At 41.9% G+C, this 19,295-nt stretch overlaps 1 protein-coding gene across 1 annotated transcript in view; it reads left to right on the forward strand.

Moving 5' to 3' along the window:
* The first annotated feature begins 463 nt into the window (after positions 1–463).
* KIF3B (kinesin family member 3B) overlaps positions 464–19,295 on the forward strand; it is a 35,384-nt gene continuing 16,552 nt past the window's right edge. The window contains exon 1 of the mRNA XM_068987036.1: positions 464–533. The gene's annotated coding sequence lies outside the window, so the exon portion shown is untranslated. The remainder of the gene's footprint in view (positions 534–19,295) is intronic.

A 19,295-nucleotide genomic window follows, 5' to 3' on the forward strand; every position in this document is an offset into this window, starting at 1 on the left:
CACTCTAAATAAGAGACATGGTGACTGACTTCATGGGGTGGGAGGGGCATATGAAGGAGAAAGAAGGGACAGGAATGATTGCTGAATTTTCGGTTGAGTGGTCTGTTGGACTGTAAACGGGAGTTTGAGACATGAAAGCACTTTAGAAAAGGCCAAAGGACACAACAAAGCCAGTGCGTTACATTTTACAGATGGAGAAACTGAGGCACGAGTCAGACCGTGTATCGCTCGTCTCACACCCCCTTAGATGGGTGAAAGGACCGAAGGGTCTTGAGTACCTACTAAGGGCCAGTACCTGGCCGGGCCCGGCCCCTCCCTGCCGTGCCTGACTGTCAATGACCGTCATTCGTGTCTCAATAAAGTTATTGAAATTGACACTGGTTGCTAAGGAAGTAGGTCGCCGAGCCGGTTGCTAAGGAAGTGAGCGGCCTCGTTCTCTCCCCATCCGGGGCAGCGGGGAACGGCTGAGCCAACGGCTAAGCCCACGGCTCGCCGCCGCCCCCGCAGCCGCCCGCTTTCAGCTCCGGCTGCAGGTGAGTCGGGGTGGAGCCGCAGGGCCGCTGGGCAGGGCCGATCTTTCCGCCGCATGGTATCTTCCCCTGGAGGCCCGCGGCGGCACCACCGACAGGCTTTGCAGCTCCGGCAGCGGGAGCATCTTCTGCCCTGCCTCCTGGGCATCTTCAGGCAGTCCGGACGGCCTCGTCCCCTTCTCCCCCAAGCGGGAGTGCGGCCCGACCCCAGACCCGGCCGCGAGGGGTGGAAGTCAGAGACGGAGCTCTGGGGAGAAGCGGGAGGGAGAGGGGAAGCGGTAAGGGAGGTGGGGAAGCGAAAGCTTGGGGTCCAAATCTTGGCGCTGCCTCTGGCTCACTGTGTGACCTTGGGCAAGTCCCTTTCCCTCTTGGCCTCAGTTGACCTGTTTGCCCAGTGGGGTCCTAACACTTGCTGCTCGGAGTGTTTAAGATATTGAGCCGTGTATGCTGGAAGTTCCCTCAGTGGGGAGGAGAAGGGCCAAGAGTCCAACTTGAAGTCCGAGTGTCTGGATTTGAGACTCTGCATCTCCACTTAGTAATGGTGTTGGTTTGGGCAAATTAATCTCTGAGCCTTTTCTTATCTGTAAAATGCATTAATGAACTGCAGTGAGAATCCAGTAAGATGGGTATGTCAAGTAGCTTGGCACGTAGTAAGTGCTCAACAAGCTGTTAGGAGGCATGTGGGGTGGTTTGGCTAAGGCTTCCTGGAGGGGCTGACTTTGAGACAGGTAGGGTTTAGGTGTGTAGTGCACCAGTGATGTTCCTCCCTTGTTGACACCCCCCCTCAGTTTTACTTCTTCATTCTGCTAAGAGCAAGGGAGGTGGTGTGGATTTCTGCAAATTGTCCTGTTGGGGGAAACCCTAGGGTCAAGTCCTTGTTGACAGTTGAGGTTATGGTTTTATTTTTTACTTTGGCCTTGTTGACTCTTCCAGAAGACAAAGAGTTATGTTTCTGTCTTTTGAGAAGTTCTTGAAACAGTAATAGCTATTTCCAAGTGTGACTGACCCTTAAACAACACAGATTTGAACTGTGTGGATGCGATTTTTTTTAAACAAAGTTATGTACTTCACCTTTATGTATAAAGAACTTGAGCATCCATGAATTTTGGTTTCCACCGGGGCTCCTGCAACCAATTCCCCACAAATACTGGGGGTCAGCTGTATATGATTAAGAAGCACTTTTCAGGTATATTATCTCATTTAATCTTCACATAGACTTTGCCAGGTAGGTGGTGATGTCATCTCCATTTTGAAGATGAGGAAACTGAGGCTAAGAAAAGTGAATGACTTGCCTAAGAATTTTATACCTATTAAGTGATGGAGCTGGACACACTTCCAGGTAAATTCTGTATTTTCTTCTCCGTACCCTGATATCTCTGATATTTCAGCGGTTCTTTTGTTCCTTCTGACTGCTATGGCTAGAGGCTTTTCTTCCACTGACAAGGAAACAAGATCTTACATAAAGCTTCAGTTAAATAGATACCATCCAAAGTGTGAACTTCAGAACAGAGTTGAAATGTTTAAAGGGGTTTCCCTGTCCTCCTGACCCCTCCTCTGTAAAATGAGAGGAGTAAGCTAATGGGTCCTTTTAGTGCTGTTGTGCAATTCTGATGGCATGCTAGTGGTTTAAAAGCATGGAATGAAGCTGCCTGGCTTCAAATCTTGGCTCTGCTGCTTCGAAGTTGTGTACCACTGAGTAATTTGCTTTACCTCTTTGTGCTACAGTTTCAGCATCTGGAAAAGTAAGGTAATATTAGTATCTACCATCTATGGCTGTTGTGAAGATTTATTATGCCTAATACATGTGAAGTGCCTGGCAATTTTGGTAAACATTAGCTATCGTTATTTAGGCTATGTTAAGGAGAAGGCAATGGCACCCCACTCCAGTACTCTTGCCTGGAAAATCCCATGGATGGAGGAGCCTGGTAGGCTGCAGTCCATGGGGTCACTAAGAGTCAGACACGACTGAGTGACTTCACTTTCACTTTTCACTTTCATGCATTGGAGAAGGAAATGGCAACCCACTCCAGTGTTCTTGCCTGGAGAATCCCAGGGACGGGGGAGCCTGGTGGGCTGCCATCTATGGGGTTGCACAGAGTCGGACATGACTGAAGTGACTTAGCAACAGCAGCAGCAGCAGCTGCCTAAATAACCTGAATTAAAACTGAACTGAACTGTTGCTTTATATTCTAATGATGGTTAGTGAATGAATAAATTAAAGCATATGCTGATGATACTAGGTCTTGTCAACTTCACAAGGTCACTGAATTCATGAAACAGTAGCTGTCATAGTATGGTATAAATGTCACTGTTACAGGGTTACCCCAGGAACCTGTAATCCCATGTCAGAATGGATTGCAAAGAAAAACGAAAGCTGATGGTCAGATGCCAGGTCTGGTTGTCCAACTCCCAGTTCAGTAAATGTTTACCAAATCCCTATTTGCCAAGCATGTGGGGCATGTGGAGATCAGCCCCAACTCCACATTCTTCAAGGACCTCGGAGCTTAATTTGCATATCGCTAGCATTTGAATTGAATTTGATGTCTTTAAGTGAGTTCGTGTCTTGTGTCTTCCCCTCCTTGGTGTAAAGGTGTGGATTCACCTCTCTTGTGTCCTTAGGTTTCTGTTGGGTGCCTGGGCTAGAAGTCTTGGCTTGCTCTCTAAGCCCTTTATCCACTGATTTATGGGTCTCTGAGAAAGAACCTTCTGTTGTGCTGGTTTATAATACAGTGCCCTCTTTATGGTGCCTAATGGTTTACAAGAATGCTTAAACGTGTCTTCACTCATTTGGTCTTTCAGTAACCCTGTGAGGACAGGAGGGTGCAGATTGAGATTCCCATTTTACAGTTGAGGGACTTGAGGTAAGAAGCCAGGCTGCTAGTAGGTGGCCCATTTCACGTTGACCTCCAGGCCTTCTGACTCCAAGTTCAGTGCTCTCGCCCTACTGGCTTAGTTTCATTCACTTGCTGAACACGTGGTGTGTGTCCGGTGCAGTTCTAGCCTGGAGCTGTGATGGTAGAGAGGTAGGTGAGGTCCTTGCTCTCATGCAGCTTCCATTCTAATGGCAGCAGCAGCAGCAGAAACCGGTAAATGAATGGAAATAGGTACTCTGAAAACAGTAAAACAGTGTGTCATAGAGAGTAACTTCTCCATGGGGGTGCTGCCACTTAAACTGGGTGGTCCAAGAAGGTTACTCTAAGATGATGACATTTTTGTTGAGATTTGTGGCCAGCCATTTGAAAATGGCAGAAGAGCAGGGGTAAAGCCTCTGAGGTGGGAATAAGGTTGGTAAATTCTGGGAACCAAAAGAAGACTCAAAGTGGCTGGAGCAAGTGGACATGTCGGGGATGGGTGGGGGTGAGGCTTCAGGTCGTGCAGGGCCTGTAGCCCAGAGCACGGAGGTAGGCTTTTATTCCAGAAGCAATGGGAAAGCACTGAAGGCTTTAAGAAGGAAGTGATATGATCTGTTTTGTGTTTTTAAAAACTCACTTTGGCCTCTGTGGCCAGTGAATTTTAAGAGGTATAAGAATGGCAGCCTGAACAGTCGTTCAGAGGCCAAGTGAGAGGTGATGGTGGCTTTCTAGGGTGTTGGCAGTAGAGATGGTATAAGAGGATGGATTGGGGATGTGTCGTGGAGGTGAAACCAGTGGGATGGGGGTTGAGGGCAAGGAATCATAGATGATTCCTGGGTTTTTGGCCTGATCAATTAGGTAGATGTTGGTGGTGCCATCTGCCTTGAAAATGATAAGACAGCTTTTTGGTAAGGTGCCCTGTGTGGAAGAATTAGCTCTGGTTCCTGTGAACCCTTGGAGGAGAGGCACAAGGTATAAACATCCCACTTAGGGCCTCTGGGGAGGAGATCCTACAGGATAGACAGCCAGGTGTGTCTGTTTGAAGCCTCCTCCAGGACATCAGAAGCCCTACTTTTCTTGAAGTCTGGCTCTTTGCCAGCTTGTGGAGTGGCAGGTGCGGGCTGTGCCAGAGCAGTGCCCATCTGTTTCATTGCTGTTGGCTTTGCTGTCCTAACTCAAGATCTTTGCTGATGAAGGTTCCTGGGGGAAGGCTGGCCAACTCTGGGAGACAGAATGGAATCACTTGTGAAGTTCAGTGAAGTTCAGTGCCTCAAATGGCCACAGTCTGCCTGCCAAAGTGGTTCTTTCTTGGCCATCGAATGACATTTCTAAAGTTTCAGAGCTTTTGATTTGGGAATCCCTTGAGAAGCTGTTATGTTCTGCTAGAATTCCTAGAGCATCCTTGAATGGAGTATCTCTTCTGAGCAAGGGAATTTGAGCCTTCTTTTCATTTATGCTAATAACTGCCTCGGTAAATTTAGACTTCACAATGTTGTAGATTCAGCACTGTGAATAGTAAGACTAATAATTTACCACCTCCGCTTGTCTAGCTTTGTTTTCAGTTTAGAATGCTCTTTCCTCCACATCCTTGTGTACTGATGTTTAGTTAGTTGAGACCATGTGGCACATGTATTTTACCTAGTTTACAGATGAAGCATTGAGAGGGCATTCATTTTGGTCAATAATATTAGATACTTGGTAGGTGCAGGGCTAGGTAGATCCTTGTTGGTCCAAGGCTGTTCTGTATGATCAAGGCACCCATGTGCCCTGAGAGCTTATTAGAAATGTAGAGTTTATGTCTAGATATAGTCAACCTGTCTGCATTTTACCAAGACGTGCCCCCAGGGTGTTTTCTGGGTACATTAAAGCTGGTGATGCACCTCTTCAGTAATAAGTCACAAAACTAGGACTTAACCAAACATAATGATAATAAAAGTACAGGCTTCCCTTGTTTTATTGTGCTTCACAGATACTGCATTTTTTACAATTTGAAGGTTTGTGGCAACCCTGCATTGTCAGGTGATGGTTAACATTTTTTGGGGCAATAAAGTATTTTCAAATTAACAATTGCATTTTAGTTAAACAATTACATTGTTTTGTTAGACATAATACTCTTGCACACTTAATAGACAACAGTATAGTGTAAACATAACTTTTATATGCTCTGGGGTACCAAAAACTTTGTGTGACCTGCTTTATTCCAAGATTTTCTTTATTATAGTTGTCCAGAGCCAAATCTGCAGCATCTCCAAGGTATGCCTGTAACAGGAATAGCTCACATTTATTGATCCAAATGCTGTCCTTTCTTTACACGCCTTGTCTCGTTTAGTCCTCACAGCAGCCTGGTAACTGAGTACTGTGATGAATCCCATTTCCCAGAAGAGGAAAGTAGAGGCACAGAAAGTCAGATAACTTACTCAGGCCTGCTGACTCCAGGTCCACTGCCCTTCCAGCCCCTCCTTGTTCATCTGTTTTTCAGATGGGCAGCACCTCCCTAATGTCTTGTCAAAGGCCTTTCTTTCCCTTTTGTACCTGGGTGACTAGCTTCAAGTGCTAATGAAGGAAAAGTGACTTCATAGAATGACTGAAGAAATCAGGGGAAAAACCCTTGGTGTTTGAATATAATTCTGGATGTCAATTACTTGACTGACAGGCATCAGACAGATAACCTGATTAGAGAGATAGGCCACCTCTCCCTCTTCTTAGCTCTAACTCAGGCCTGAAACATGAAGCGGGTAGGCACTGTGAGCTTGTATTTTGAGTCATTCAGGCCTGAACTGCTTCTTGATTCTGGTGATAACATCAGTACCAGTGAGGAGAAGCTGGCTAAAGTCCTGTGCCACCAGCGAGGACTAATTGCAAAAGGTTCCCTTTGTTGAGCCTCAGCTCTCCCTGTCTGCTGGGTGGGATTTTCCTTTCAATATCCCCTTATCTCTGCAATCTTAGAAAGAGTTCTTGATCAAAGCCTGTACCATCACAGGAAATTCTGGTGTGAAAAGGCAGTGGGATCTGGGTGGAGACGAATTATCAGCACAATTCTGCCATTTGCTGTGTTACCCAAGGCAAGTAACTCAGCGTCTTTGGCCCTCAGGATCTGTATAGTCAAAATGGACGTGGGATCGTCTTTCAAGGCTCTTCCAGCGCTGCCTGAAAGACAGCTTTGAGTTGGGTAATCTTTTCCTTTTCCTTGGTGACTTGATGCAATGCTTTCTCCCAGGCCTTCCAGGGTGGGGCTTTGAGAGCTCTGTCTTGGCAGTCAGAGATCCTTACCATCAGCTCATCTTATCAGCACAGACATCTGCATTGCTGCTTGGGATGTTCTTGTTTAAGGCTCAGTTAATCTTGATGACACACTGTGTCTCCTCAGTTTGTCACACTGATAGCAGATGGAGAGCTCTTCACACACAGGCACATCTATCTTTAGCATGCTGGTTTATTTAAATCATAGTTTGCATTAGAGAGCATCAGTGATAATTGTGGTGGGTGTGGTTTTATTTTTATAATTTTTGGCAAGATATTTGCAGCAGTTGCATTTTGTCATATTTGAACATAGTATATAAATGGAAGTGGGTCCAAGTGAAATAGAAATTGTAATAGATTCTTCGGAGCTGAGACTGGACATGCTGTTACCCACCGTGGGGTCCTTAACATCCCCTTCAGCACTGGTTTCTGGAAGGACTTGCTTTGAGGCTTTCATGTGTGATATAAATTAAACAGAGGCTAAATCTCATAGTACTGTCTCCAGCAGCATAGGGGACTGTAGTAAGCATTACTTTATAACACATTTCAATAACCTAAGCAAAAAAGTCTAGCTAGTAAATCATAAAAGATTCCATCCAGATAAGATAAAACGTCAGCTTGAGTTACTTAAGATAACCGCAAGAAGATAGTTCTTGGTGGAAATAGTTACTGGTTTTGCAAGGTCTGCAATAGCAGGACAGATTCTAGCCCAAGAAATACATGGTGCTTTTCCCTCCTTATTTCTTCAATTTTGTCAGCATTTTAAAAAAATGTTTTTCCCCCCTGACTATAAAAATAATTTCCACTGAGGAAAAATGAGGAAAATCCTAAAAAGATTAACTAAGATTCACCCAGAAATAACAACTGTTAAATCATCTTACTGTCCAAAGGAAAATGCATTCGTAAATGTGTTTTATCTCATGGATATGCAGTTCTTACCTATTTCCCTAATCATTGTCATTTAGGCTGGTTTCAGTACTTAATTCTATGAGTAATGCTACAGTGGACATCTTAAAGATTATCTTTGCATAAACTTGTATTTATGTTTCTGATGATGTTTTTAAAACTAAAACAATGTTTTGGTTGCGGCGGGTTTTCTGTGCTGCTCACAAGCTTCCTCTCGTTGCCGAGAGCGGAGGCTCCTCTCTAGCTGCGGTGCTCAGGCTTCTCACAGTGCTGGCGTCTCTTGTTGCAGAGCACAGGCTCTAGGCAGCGGGCTTTCATAGTTGCTGTATGTCACGTGGAATCTTCCCGGACCGGGGATCGAACCCACGTCCTCTGCATTGGCAGGCGAATTCGCATCCACTGTACCACCAGGGAAGGCCAAGTTTTTTTTTTTTTTTTTTTAACGAGGATCTTTTTTTTTTTAAGTTTTTATTGAACTTGTTACAGTATTGTTTCTGAATTTTATGTTTTGGTTCTTTGACCTGGAGGCATATGGGAACTTATTTCCCGGACCAGGGATTGAACCCGTACCCCCTGCAGTGGAAGGCAAAGTCTTAATTAACCACTGGACCCCCAGGGAAGTCCCCTCGTGATTTCTTTAAACTGGATCCTTTCCTTGTTGAAAAAAAAAATGTAATTGTAAAGGCAGCCTTCTAAATAATGTTTTCAACAAGATAGTGTCTAAACAAAGTTGAAAAGGCAGCCATTAATGGTTTACTGGGGAGGGATTACCTTTAAAAAAGGTATTCTGATTCAGTTTCAGCTAACTGGTCCACTTGCAGATGTCTTTTCAGATAGTTGCTCTCAAAGTGTATTTCCAGTGTTGCATTTGGAGATGTTCATTTAACATTTCATAACCATTTTTCCGTATTTTCATGTTTAGTAGTTATGAACTAGTAAACTTTCCCTAGCAGTGGGCACTGATGATGTTTCTGGCTTTTAATAATCACATATAGTGCTGTGGTGAGCATCTTTGCTTCTCTGCCAGCCTCATAAGAGAACAATTCTAAATAAATTAGTTTAGGGAAAGTTAGAACTTTATGAAGTTCAAAAGGAAAACTGTACCTTTTCCTTCTTAAAATTTTATTAGGACCCTCTAAAAATATCTTTAAAAAAAAAGCATCATGAGATATAATTCACATACCATAAGGTATCTTTTAATAACTTTTGTCAGCCTTCTTTGCTGTCTCCTTAATCTGTTTTTCTTTCTTATTTAATTATTTGACTGTACCAGGTCTTAGTTGCAGTTCACAGATCTCCGATCTTCGTTGTAGGATGCGGAATTCTTAGTTGTGGCATGTGGGATCTAGTTTCCTGACCAGAGATTGAACCTGGGCCCCCTGCATTGAGAGCATGGAGTCTTAGCCACTGGACTATAGTGAAGTCCCTGTTTTTCTTTTTGATACAGAATTCCTTGTGAATAGGACTCAGAACATGAGACTTTAACATTTAAACCCTTCATTCTCTGAATAGACTATTGGCTGGTGACATTAACCAGAAATACTGTATGTATGTTACCAGTTTTGTGCAGTGGATGAGCTGTGAGAGCAAGCATGTCTTTATGGAATCAGGCAGTGAACCATGATATTTTTGATGGACTTCCAGAGAGGAATTTTTAAAATGTAGCCAATTCATTATATTACTGAAACACCCTGTGATTTATGGGATATTCTGTTTGATCAACTTTGGAAACTGTTTACTATAAAGGTAGCATGTGTAAGCAGCTTCTCTAACATGAATGTACACACCAGAATCACTAGAGATGTTGATAATGGGACTCTGATTTTGAGGATTTAGATGGCATTAGATTCTAGAGGTTAAACAAGGTGGGATAGGGGAGGATTTTAGGTGACACTCCGATACAACATCCTAAATTCTGTTGAGTTGACACTGTGAGAGTTATTCCTTCTGAAACTCTTTTGGCTCTTCTGACTATGTCAAGAAGAGTATTTGGTTCCAGTCTTCCTTAACATGTGCTGAGTTCCCTTTCTAACCAAGGGGGATCAGTTCTGGGGCCTTAGATAAGCTATAGTTATTTAGTTTGAATTTAGTAACACTGTTGTGTGTCCTTATATTTATTTTCAGTTACCTTCCATTTACAAGTGATACTGGTTTTTCATTTATGGTAGTGATAGAAAGTTTCTTATAAAAAGAAATGTGTGTTAAAAGTAGGTTTAATGCAAAACCTTAACTCAGTAATAGTATAGGTAGTGCATGGATATGGCAAAAACTGTGAAGTCAGATGACTGACATTTAGGACATGCTGGTGCGGAAAAAAGGCCATGAACTTTGGAGCCAGGTCGCCCTGGTTTCTGCTTACTTTGCTGCTGATTATCTCAGTCTGCCATGTTGCTTCTCTCTCCAATCTCCAAGGTTTTTCACTCCCGTAAATTGGGTCAAGGCAGAGGCACCTCCTGTAGGCCAGGCATCGTCATGCTTGTCCTTCTCTGATCCTCACACAACCCCAAATAGCCGGGCATTCATGATAGTCCCATTTTGCAGAGGAGGAAATAGGCTCAGAGGGGTGAGGGAACTTGCATGGAGTCCCAGCGCTGGGAATGGTTGGACTGGGTTTCAATCCCTGGTGTGTCTGAACCTCTTTTTTGTTATTCCAGGCCACCTTCCTCCTTCAAATACAGAATTTGTTGTGGCTGTCTGCCCAGCTGCCTGGCTGTCTGATTAAAAGGACAAGTCATTGTGTACACTCATCATCACTACAACATTATTGACAATAGCCAAGAGGTACAAGTAGCCCGCATGTCCATGGCCATATCAATGGATAAAGAAAATATGGTATATGCTACAATGGGATGTATTTAGCCTTATAAAAGACAGAGATCTTGTCACATGCTACAATACAGATGAACCATGAGGCTGAATGGTGGTTTCCAGGGGCTGGGGAGATAGGGAGGTGGGGAGTTGCTATTTGATAGTATAGAGTTTCAGTTTGGCAAGATGAAAAAGTTCTAGAGATCTGTTACACAACACTGTGAATATCATTACTGAACTGTACACTTAAGACTGGTTGCGAGGGTACATTTTATAATAAGGTGGGTTTTTTTTTTAACCACAGTTAAAATTTTCTTAAAAGTTAAAAAAAAAGTGCCATTGGTCAGAAGGCAATCTGTTTTTTCTTCCATTTTGGAAACTCTGAAGCATACATAAAAATCGAATAGTGGAATGAACCATGAACCCATTACCCAGCTCCAGCAGTTATCAGCACATGGCAGTTCTGGTTCACCTGTGACCTTTTATCCACCCCACTGACCTCACCCCTGATTATTTTGATTCCAGATAGCATGTCACTTTTATCTGAAAATGCTTTTGTATCTCTTAAGAGTAAGAACCTTCTTTAAAAAATACCATTTTTATACCTAAAAAGTAACGATAGTTCCTTAACATCAGGGTTTGAAGTTTCTTGATGGTCTCATATATTTTTAATAATCAGCTTGTTCAAATCAAGATCCAGAAAAGGGTCCTACTCAAGGACCAAATGTTGTATTTGGTTGATTAAGTTTCTGACATCACAGTATAAATTTTAAGCAGAGAGACTGTTTCATTTCTTTGCTGGATCAGTACTTGGAACAAGAAGTTCCTGGCAGGCAGGCTCTTCCAGCTTCATAGCTTAGTGGTAGTTCAGAGCATTAGCCCTGAATGTCAGGGTCGTGTGGACGGTGGGTGCCCTGTGGGTGAGAGGATAAATGGTGTAGCCAGGAGAGTGGGTAAGACCGTGCCCTCTGTCAAAAGGACATGCATAGCCTTTAAACCTCTAGCAGTAACTTCTACTAAGAACCTCCACATATAGTTAAAGGTATATTCATTCGCGTTGTACGCTCAGTCATGTCTGACTCTGCAATGCTATGGAATGTAGCCCACCAGTCTCCTCCGTCCATGGAATTTTCCAGGCAAGAATACTGGAGTATTCTTTTCCTCCTTCAGGGGATCTTCTAGACCCAGGGATCAAACCCTCATCTCTTGCATCTCCTTCATTGACAGGCAGATTCTTTACCATTGAGCCACCTGGGAAACCCAGTGTTCAGGACATTCACTGCAGCATTGTTTGCACTAACCAAAACCTTTTGCAAAGACCAAAAACTGTTGGAGTTTCCCTCAGTGGGGAACTGATCAAATACATTATCAGGCAACTGTACTGTGGTATCTAAGCAGTTACTTAAAAGGTAGGGACACGGGTGAGGGTTGGAGAAATGGGAGGTTTCTCCAAGATCTATAAAGTAAGATAAAGAATGATGATATATACTTACTTACACCTCAATTTTAAAAGTGGGGAAGCAATGTTTATATTGGTTAAGATATATTAAGCATGAATATATCATATATTAATGTTTGCATGTGCTTCAAGTATCTCCCCAAGGGTAGGAGGAAGATTTATTTGTTCACTGTATATACAACTTGAATTGTTTTAATCTCTGCATATATTGATACACATGTATATGCATGTGTATATGTTTAGTAAGTTTAGAGTTTTTCAGTAAGACAAACCTGGTTTTAAATCCTGACTGTACCATTTAACTGCTGTGACCTTGAGCCAATAAATTTTTCTGAGCCTTCCATCCTTGTTTTTAAAATAAGGTTAATACCTATTCCTCAAAAGGTGATTTTGAGGATTAGAAGAGGTATATACATTAAGTGCTTATGAGTCATGACTACTGAATACAAGGAAGCCCCAGACCTACATTGATTCTGAATTAGTGTCCCCTAGACTTGAATATATTTTTTATGAATGCTTCGGTTTCTTTGCCTCTTTTCCCTGCTAGATAAGTGCTTTCTTTGTTTGCTTGTTGGGGTCATCAAATGACGGAGCTCATGGCGGCAATTTGAATTTGGGGCAGGCATTTATGTAATCATGTTTCTTGTCTGTGACCTTTCCAGGTTTCTTTCCAGATAAATAGTCTGTCATCTTAAGACACGTAAGCTGAAACCAAGGTACTAGACCTTTTTCCCCCAAAGAAAAAATATTTTTATTGCCATCTCCCTGCTTGATTGTAAGAAACAAAATACACATACTTATCACAAAGGCCAAAGAAAGCAAAAACAGTAATTTGCAAGCTCACTCCCAGAGATCAATATTATTTGCCTTTCTTGAGGGTTTATTATGCATCTTGGACTAGACTGAGCATTTAACATTTATTAGCTTACTTAGTCCTTATAACAGTTCTTTATGGTAGGTGTTGTTACTTAATTCCATTTTATAGAAGAAACTATGACAGTGTAACTTTCTTGAAATGTTATAGCTGAGTAGCAGAGCAGAATTTCAAATCCTGACCTGCTGAATGTTCAAGTTTATGCTTGAATGGTGTGTCTTGTCTTTGCAGTTTCCTTCACATCTGTCTCTGCACTTGTGCACGCACATGTAGACATAAATTGCATCATAGTAACTGTCCTGTTGGGTAGCCTGCTTTTTCCCTCCCAACAAGATGTCATGAACATCTTCCCTTGTGTAAGTAGCTAGAGGTTTATTACCATTCTTAATGATTGCATAATTTCCCATTGTAGAGATATGTCATAATCTAACCAGTTCCTTATCAATGAGTATTTAAGTGGTCAGAGATGCAGTTGAGATAAACATAAAGGTGTATGTATATCTTGCACATTTATTCAGTTATTCACTGATGGCCTTAAAATAGTAGCAAGAAATGGAGTTGCTGTTTCAAGGGAGTATTACATTTCAAGTACTGCATTTCAATGTTTTTATATATATATATATATATAAAATTTTTTTTAGCATGTGTGACATGCAGGATCTTAGTTCCCCAACCAGGGTTTGAATCCATGCCCCCTGCAGTGGATGTGTGGGATCTTAACCATTGGACTGTCGTGGAAATCCCTTCAGTTTTTTGATATTGATTGCTCAAATGCCCTTAAATAATTTGTGCCGGTTTGAAATGCTGTGCCTCTTATATTACTATAAGAGATAGTTTGAAAGTGTTTAGACAGAGCACTCAACAGTTTGGCTTACAAAAAAAGATTCCCTTATGTTTCTAAACAGTGCCTGTAATAACAGAATATATATTATTAGTCTGTTATTTTGATGTCTTTGTTCTGAATGCCTTTTATGGCTGAGGCTACATGACACGTAACATTGACATTAGAATGTTAAAGACTCCATGGCTGTAGACCTCATAGAAGCTCTTTTATGACACTTCCCCGTGAAGTGGGAACAAGTAGCTTTACTCCTAGGGCCCTTGTTCATTAGTTAAAACATTCTATTATGTTATATTTGTGGTGGTCAGTGAAAGTGGATAGATGAAAGGAAAATGAGTTTTAACATCTGGATATAGTTTAGTTAATTTCACAAAAATTTTCAATCTTTTTTCCTCCCCTAATTTGATTTTAAGACTGGGTAATATATTTACATGATTCAAGAGGTATAAAAGGATATACAGTGTAAAGCCTCCCTTCGGCTCTTGGCTTTTAGCTACCCAGCTCTTTACAGGCAACCAGTGTTGTTATCTGGCTCTTGCATATTCCTCCAGATGTATTTTGTGTACATAGAAGCAGCTATAGAACTATTCTCTCAAAACAGATTCCATGTCCTTTTAAAAGTTCTCCAGGCAGGGATGTTATTTTTTCAATTGGAGATGAATAATCTTGTTTTGAAAATTGTGTAATTCCCATTTTGTTAACTGGCTGTCATGGGAACCAGAAACCCAGAGTTGAGCTTGCTCTCTTGATGTTGGTTCAGGGATTGGCAAACAAGGAGTCCTGATCCTTCAGAACAATTAACAGCAGTTGCGAAAGAGTCGTGTTGATGGTGATGAGGTGGATACAGAGTAGAAACAGCTGCTTCCCCGGAGAGAAAGCTGCACACGGACTTGGTTTGGGCTGGTTAATAGGGTGTCACTTTTATCTTCTTGTCTGAGTGTTGTGGTGCTTTTCTGCTGGGCTCTGTGATCTGTGGCTTGGGTTGCCTTTCAGACACTCTGAGTCCTTGAACTCCAGGCCAGGCAGTTGGCAGGTGTTTACCTGATCTGAGCTTAGAGAACACTGCGTTGAAATGCATCCATTAAAGGTGTATTGGTATGCACTATGTACCCACGGGGTACCCCTCCTTGCAGGGCTGTTCCTGCAAGGAACAGTGAATTGCCCAGTGAATTGCCAGACCTTTATTTTTTTCCCACTTAAAGATACCACATGCTTGTTAGAGAAAATTTGGAAAATATAGAAAGGTTGAGGGAGCAGGGAAAATCTCCTATATGCAGTCCCATCTCACAGGGTGGACCACTACTGCTGTTTTGATGTGTGTCTTATTTTTATACAATTGTGATCGCTTGTATTTAATTTTGTAAACTGCTTTTTCATTTATGCTAAGCATATTCCATGTCATTACAGAGCCTTGGTAAGTGTCATTTAAAAAGATGGACCAGCATGACAAGGGCTTCCCAGGTGTCACAGTGGTAAAGAATCCACCTACCACTGCAGGAGGCACAGGAAATACAAAGGACACGGGTTTGATTACTGGGTCAGGAAGATGCCCTGAAGTAGGAAATGGCAACCTGCTCAAGTATTCTTGCCTGGAAAATTCCATGGACAGAGGAGCCTGGTGGGCTACAGTCCACTGGGTCACAAAGAGTCGGACATGACTGAGCGTGCATACATAAATTTGGTCATAGACAGAGATGCCTACAGGAGCCAGGCAGGAAGTGTAAATGAGCAAAGCATGCTGGGAGTGAGACAGTAGGAAGTGTGGGTTGGGGAGGATTGGGTGGCTGGGCCCATCATTGGGTGACTGAGCTGTCATTCAGCTCCTATTGCTGGCGCTTGGGGCCTGGGCCAGGGGCCATCAGGATATTCCCATTCTTCCAGAGAAGCAGAAATCCTGTCTATTTTAATGTGAAGTTGCTATTGGTTTTTTGTTTGTTTTAGTTTTTTTTTTTTTTTTTCAGAAATCTTAAACATTCAGAGAATAATGTAGGAAGCAGAATTGACAATTGTTAATGTTTTCTCTTATTTGCTTCAGGCCTCATAACCTGCTTCTATTTGTTTTTAAGAGAAATGATAAAGTATTACAGATAAATTAAAAAATCCTTTACATTTTTTTGTTCGGTTCTCTACATTTCACTCTGTCCAGTTTTAGCAGGTACTATCATAAATTATTGTATATCCTTCTATTCCATTTTTGGGGATACTTAAACATATATATAAATGCAAATCCATGAACATATTGTTTTCTAATTTTTTAGAAATTTCATAATTGTCATTCTGCAGCTTGCTTTTTCACTCAGCCTGTTTGTTTTCTTTCTTTCTTTTTTTTTTTTTAATATGTATTTGGCTGCGCCAGGTCTTAGTTGGCATGTGAAATCTTTATAGTTACAATATGTAGGATCTAGTTTCCTGACTAGGGGTCAAACCTGGGCCCCCAGTGTTGGGAGCACAGAGTTTTAGTTACTGGACCATGAGGAAAGTCTCAACCTGTTTATTTATTAATGTAAATATATGTAACTAATTCAGAGTTGACAGACTTTTTCTATGACAGATCAGGATTTTAGGTTTTGTGGGCCACACTGTCTCTGCTACAGCTACTCAGCTCTCCTATTTTGTAGCTAATGCAGCCATAGATAGTATGTAAGCAAAGGGATATGGCTGTGTTCCAATAAAACTTTATTTACAAAAACTGGCTGTGGGCTGGATTTGGCCTGTGGGCTGTCATTTGCTGACTCCTGCTCCAATTTATTCCTTTTAAATACTGAATAGTATAATATCTGTAGCATGAATGTATGATCTTTTGTTTTTCAGTTCCTCTATAAATGGATGATTAGGTTGTTTCCAGTTTTCTACTATTGTAGCAGTGCTGCAGGAAGCATCCTTTTCTGTGTTTCCTTTTGCATATGTGCAAAGGTTTTTCACCAAGGCATATACAGATTTAGAGGTAGAATTGCTGGGGGGTTTGTTTTGTTATTTTTTTTTTAAACAATGGTTGGGCCAAGTAAAAATGGCTTCAGGTAGAATGTGACCAGTTTGTGACCTGTGTTCTAGAATCTCTATAGGAAGCTGATAGTTATGATCATCCAAATCCACCCCTAGTTCTAGAATTTGTTGTGGACTCCTTGACAGCACAGGTGAGAGGGCGTGAATCCAAACACGAAAGATTCTGGGAGAGAGTGGTTGCCCTGAGAAATGTGCAGCTGATTTCCTCAGTGGACAAAAGAGATGAAGCTGGACAAAGACTCAGTTTTTCGCGTGTAGTATCTATTCTGATGGTGGTTGTTAACAATGGGATGACAAGTTCAAGCAGAGGAGGTGTTCGGGGTGAAGACGCTGAGCTGGTGACCTGTGGTTTCTCCTTTCCTGGCAATGCTGTGAGTTCCTTTAAAGATTTATCACTGTAATTAGACAGACCAGAAGAAGGAGGAGGAAGGTAATAAAGACTATCAGGGCATCCTTCCAAGAAAACCCTCTCCTTTGAGGAGGACCCACAGCAAGATTTTAAGCTCTGGTGGCAGGAAATTAAATTAGTCCATCTTCCTGAAGTAATATGTCAGTAGTACATGACTAGTTCAGCCAAGCTCAGTGAGTTCAGAAAAGAAATGATGTTCTGTGTTCCAAGTCAAGGAGATTTAATTAAGTGGACTCAGACTTTGGGAATTCCTTCTTTTTAAAAGCTTTTTAAGGTTACTGTGGGTCATTATCATTCCTTTGTTTTTATTGTTTTGGAGAACTCAGAAATATACAGGGCTGTAACAGAAGCAGCTGAACATCAATATCTCTGCATGAAAGCCTGCCGCAGGCTTTTTAGTTTTATTAGAGAGGCTTGGGGTCACATTTTCATAGGTAAAACCTCTCCCCAGGTATGAAATGCAGAAGAATCGGTCTTCTCCAGTGACCTGTTCCCCATCCCCCTCTTCTGTTTCTTATTCCTTGGAGTCTCAGCTCTTGTCTAACCATCCCATGTGCTACAGCAGAGGCCTCCCCAAAGGAGGCTCTGGGGCCTGGGGTTTGGGCTTGGCACCTAGAGAGCTTTTAGGCCTCTGTTGAAGTGGAGGGAGAGACAGTCAAGGGATCAGCCATGGCTGTAGCTTGGGGGCCATTCCCCTGGAAAAGAAAAGGAGACATGGCAACCTGGCCATTCTGATATCTGATTCGAAGCATCCGGCGAAATTCTAGTAGCTTCTAGAAGGTGATGAATGAAAGCCTGCCTTTTACATAGTTTTCTTTAAATGACTTGATATTTACTTTTAACTGAACATTCCCTGGAGAAGGAAATGGCAGCCCACTGCAGTATTCTTGCCTGGAGAATCCCATGGACAGAAGAGCACGGCAGGCTGCTGTCCATGGGGTCGCTAGAGTTGGACACAACTTAGCGACTAAACTGCAAACCACTACGGTTGAACGTTGATTAGTTATTTGGATCTAAATTTGAACTGATTTTTTTTTTTTTTTAAGGATGATGACTACAAATTGAACAAGAGAAAATATTAGTCTAGTGATAATTAATGCATAAAATTAGGCTTCCCTGGTGGCTCAGCAAAAAGGAAGCCACCTGCAATGTTGGAGACTGCCTGTAATGCTGGAGACACGGGTTCAATGCCTGGGTCGGGAGGATCCCCAGAAGAAGGAAATGGCAGTTTTCTTGCCTGGAAAATCTCATGGACAGAAGAGCCTGGTGGGCCACAGTCCATGGGGTCACAGAGTCAGACACGTCTTAATGACTAAACCACCACCATCACCACCAGTAATCTTTGGAATGCCCCTCTGACAAGGGTTTTGGATGCAACTGTTGTAGTTTTTTTTTTTTTTTTTTTTTTCTTTTTTGGCCATGCTGTGGCATGTGAGCAAAAGTTCCCCACCAAGGATTGAACCTGTACTCCTTGCAGTGGAAGTGCTGAATCTTATGCTTGGGACAGCCAGGGAAGTCCTTGTATTAGTTAGTTTTAATCTGACTATTTTAGTTCAGAAAGTATTTCCACCTTTATAAGTAACTGTTTGTCTGACAATCATCCATAATGAAGGAGAATTATCCCTGTTTTACAGATCTTACAAAAACACTGATGCAGGGAGGCTAAGAGGTCTTGTGGTTCTTCATTCTTAGAGAACATTATTTTATTACATGTAACAATTAGAAGAATTATGAAAAGTAACTTCTCATGTTTCCACGTGCTTACTTACCGACAGAACAATTTTTTATGAAAGATCAATGAAGGAACATAACAACTCTATTTATTAATTGGCAGCATATATTCCTAGAGTGACTCATTACGGCTTCACATTTTTCTGCCTTTTGTTGGCAAGGAATAGGTCAGTCTCACAGCTCGATGAGTACTATAATTCGTGTTCTACGTATCTATCAAAATTATAAATGCATATATCCTGTGATCCAGATAGACTTTTTTTTCCCATACATGAAAGGATGTGGTCCTAGGTTTTTATAGTAAAATATCAGAAACAGCTTAAGTGCTAGGGTAGTGGTTAAATAAATCACAATGCCTTCATACAGAGGGATGTTTTACTGCTGTCGTAAAGAACAGGGCAGCTCTGCATTTACTGAGGCGAACAAACTCCAAGATAGGTTGTTAAGTAAAAAAAGGCAAGCTGCAGGACACTGCGGATTATATATTACATACTATGCTTGTGTTAAAAAGGAGAGGGTAGTGTGTGTTAATACATAGAGCTTGCTATGCATAAATTTATTCAGGAAGATTCAAAATCTAATAATACTTGGCTGGAGAACAGGTAAGGGAGAGGGACCTGTCAGCAAAGGACCTTTTGAATC

This window comes from Capricornis sumatraensis, chromosome 15 (assembly GCF_032405125.1).
Source record: "Capricornis sumatraensis isolate serow.1 chromosome 15, serow.2, whole genome shotgun sequence".
Taxonomy (NCBI): Eukaryota; Metazoa; Chordata; class Mammalia; order Artiodactyla; family Bovidae; genus Capricornis; species Capricornis sumatraensis.